This window comes from Eurypyga helias, unplaced genomic scaffold (assembly GCF_000690775.1).
Source record: "Eurypyga helias isolate BGI_N326 unplaced genomic scaffold, ASM69077v1 scaffold15376, whole genome shotgun sequence".
NCBI classification, from domain to species: domain Eukaryota; kingdom Metazoa; phylum Chordata; class Aves; order Eurypygiformes; family Eurypygidae; genus Eurypyga; species Eurypyga helias.
Genome location: NW_010256153.1, coordinates 26,483 through 30,568, shown reverse-complemented (window position 1 = coordinate 30,568; position 4,086 = coordinate 26,483).

The window sequence follows — 4,086 nt, the reverse complement described above, 5'->3', positions numbered from 1 at the left end:
AGTGAAGCCATGCTGGCTGTTACCAATCACCTCCGTATTTTCCATATGCTTTAGCATCATTTCTAGGAGCATCTGCTCCACGATCTTACCAGGCACAGAGGTGAGACTGACTGGCCTGTAGTTCGGTGCGTCATCCTTTTTTCCCTTTTCAAAGATGGGAGTTATGTTTCCCCTTTTCCAGTCAGTGGGAACTTCACCAGACTGCCATGACTTCCCAAATATGACGGATAATGGCTTAGCAACTTCATCCACAAGTTCCCTCACAACCCGTGGATGTATTTCATCAGGTCCCGTGGACTTGTGCACCTTCAGATTCCTTAGGTGGCCTCAAACCTGGTCTCCTACAGTGGGCAGTTCTCCATTCTCCCAGTCCCTGCCTTTTCCTTCTGTGACCTGGGCAGTGTGGCTTGAGCGCTTGCCAGTGAAGACCAAGGCAAAAACATCACTGAGTACCTCAGCCTTCTCCATATCCTGGGAAACCAGCTCTCCCGTTTCCTTCCAGAGAGGGCCCACATTTCCCCTAGGCTTCCTTTAATTACCGATGTACCTATATAAGCTCTTTGTGTTGAGTTTCTTAATGATTAACGCCATACAAGACTTCAGGGCTCTATTACAGTTTTGTAGCTTTTTTAAAAAAAAAACCAAACATGTTAATCTATGATGAGAATGAAAATAATGGTGACATAAACATCCTCTATTCTCAAAATGAGCTTGAGTCAACTGGTGATAAGTCTAATACCTACTTTAACAAAGGAAAACTCTGAATTGAGTAGTAAAGCAAGTCACATTGATACTACAGTCAGTAAACCTGAAATTGGTATCTTCAGTGCATTTCCATCTAACACAGGTGTAAAAAACATACTACATGAATACACACCAAAAACAAGTTCTAGTTTTGTTAGTTTTAGTCCTTTATAATATTTGAGTAACAGCAATACAACAAAAAAAGCCTCAGTATAATACTATGGCAAGAGAATCAGAGCACTCAAGACTAAATTCTTCTCCCATTAGGGTCTGATAGAAAAACTAATACAAGAAGCAGCACCTGTTCTAATCTTCCTTACTGTAGAGCAGAAATTACCAAAATATTTTAAAGAACAATATAGACTAAAAAGGCTGTTTGTAGAGCTATATAATGTGTGATTGCATAATGCCGCATACCATTTCTTGTATTTTTGAACTGAAAATAAGTTTCTTCATACACAGAATACCACATTTCATATTATCTTGTTGCTTTGTTTTCTAAGTGAACTAGAAGAATATTTTCTGTGTGTTAGCTACATATGCCCTTCCAGGGATTTTCCTCTACCTGTATCATTATTAAGCACTATTTTATAGTACTTACGAAACTAGCAGCTTGTCCAAGTCCTGGTTTGCTCTGATTTTACTAAAACTTTAGATTTTTTTAATTATGCTCTAAATTCAGTTGTTAAGAAAAAGTCAAGTTACTAAGTTTAGGTAATTCCCACAGAGAGTAACAGAGTAATTCTACAGTAAACCACAGTCCCATTGACTTCCTGTTTAATTTTTCTCTATTTATCATAACAGGCTTTAAAAAGTAGGACAAAAAAAAAGATGTAATCCATCAAAATCAACAGAAAGAATCCTGCAGTTTTTGATGATCGATTGACTCCTTGTAATATAATAAACAATAGTCTTTTGCAAAAATGCATACCGGAGCGCCATGGTTACCTTAAAAAGCACAAGTATCTCATGAAAACATGACAAATACACTCATTCCCCACCCTAACCTGACCCAGCAATCTTGTAGTTTTGGAGTTTATCACAGATTTATTTGTATAGTACAATACTCAGATGAGAATCTGTAATAAAAGCTCCCAAGCCATCTAATGCAATTTGCTAAATGATATTAGAGTTGAGAAAAGTGGAATGAAAAGTCAGTTTAGTAAACAGAAATGCATAAACATGTTGCCCCACAACAGAGCTTCTGTATTTCTAACAGTTAAAAGCAAATAATAAAACAATTGAAATATACGAAGTAGGAATTCATGGATGTTCACAAAGCTGGGGAAATTACACTAATTAAAAGCCTGCTTGAAATGCATTTTCCTGTGACTGGGTACACACCACAAAGTCCTTCCAATTTATTTAAATTCACCTCAGGTTAACCAATAAAAGACAATTCAACATCATCTAATCAACATGATAAACACTCTAACTGTGTATACTTGTTTTCAGTTGATTTTTGCTAAAAATACATTCTTACATTCATAAATATTTCTTTTTGATTCCAAAACAATCAGGTAAAGGCTTTATATTATCAGTCAAAGGCTTTATATTAAAACTGGCCTTCTATGAGAGAATTATTAGAAATATCAGACGGAACATCCATTTGCTTCTAAGATTTTTGGAAACCCTGCTTATTTAGATAGGTACAGAAAGACAAGCCTTAACACGATTTACCAAACCCACCCAGAGACACAAGTAGGATGATGAGTATTTCCTGGCAGCTTCCTACAGCACCACCATCCAACTTCCTGCAGGAACTTAAAACCAAAGAAATCCTCCAATGAAAGCAGACTGTTAAGACCTGATCTTCCTATTACCAAATATTTTACATTAAATTTTGGGGTTGTCCCTTTAAGTTAAAAGACAGGAGAGTAACAATAATTTTTTGTTAAAATTAATTTTTAAAATGTTCTGTTACTTTGCAAATGAAAATCAATAATTTGATAAACGTCTTAAGTTTAATAAAGAATAAAACATTAAAAAACAAATTATAGTAAAAGTTCAATTATGCAGGAGGTCTATGCTTTAGAAACCACGAATTTGCAAGCAAAACTGAATTACCAGCAGAAGAGAAGAAGGAAGAAGCAGCTGAAACAAGGTGATGGGTTGCCAGGGAGGAAAGAGTAATGAGCATTGAAGCTAAAAACATAAGGAAGGCCTAGAGAGGAGAAAAGGAAGAGTGTTAAGGGGAAAAAAGGAAATAAGCTCACTACTAAGCAAGTTACAAGTCAAGGAGAAATATGAAAATAGTACCTGCAGACAAAATAGCCAAGAAGATTAAAAAGAAGTATAATAACCACACAGATACCAGGACGAGCATTTATCTCACCAATCCAAGTGCTCTATTATCAGTGTAGATACAGGAGACCAGTTAAAATTTGTTGTGATATTGAAAATAAGACTTCTAAGGGGAGATGATAAAGTGTCATGATCTCCCTTGGTCATCTCTGGTCAAGGGAGCAGAATTTAAAGACATTATGGCCTTTTTAATGAAATAATGTAAGTGCTCATGGCCTTGACTTAAAGAAACAAAAAAGGTACTAAATTCCATTGTTAGAAGTTGCATGCATGTGGGTTCCTGCTCAATGATTAATGGCTGTTGTGCTTTCACAGATTCTCTTCTGCCCGTTAAAAGAAGAGGAAAGGGAATGGAAAATCCTATCATTCACACACTTAAGTACTTACTATATGTTAATGAGAACGCAGTTACAATAGTGTGTATACCCTAACTTTACACTATTAACATATAATTATAGAAATTGAGACAGAAAATTTCTTGAGAAATTGAGACATAGAGAATATAGAAATTTCTCTCTTGGCAGCAAGAATTAATGCTGGAATTATTAACACTTAAAAATAATATTCAATTATATTTTTCACACCCCTAAGCTCTATAGCCAACCAAGCTACTTCACTGTTTACACAACTGCAACATACTAAAAGTCTCACACTTAACACCAATCTCCAACCGCCACAGGAAGAGTGCTAATATGAAAAGGAAACAGAAACGTCCGAGAAAAGATATGGACCTTAAAATATTACTTTACATGGTATCAAATCCAAGTCAGGAAAAAAAAATAAGTTGAGAACTAGTAAAAAAAGCCTTTACACTATTACATTTTTAGAACAGAAAGTGACCAACTACTGGCAGAGGAAAACTGCGAAGCTACGGGAAAAGAGCTAAACAAAACGGTCAGCCCTCTAGGTACCACGCACCCGCTGTGACAACCCTGCCTCTGAGGGATACAGAACAGAGGGAGCATGTACACCAACCAAATTCAAATTCTGCTTTCCTATTTCAACTGATATGAGTAGAAAATTTGTAAATGCAGTTAC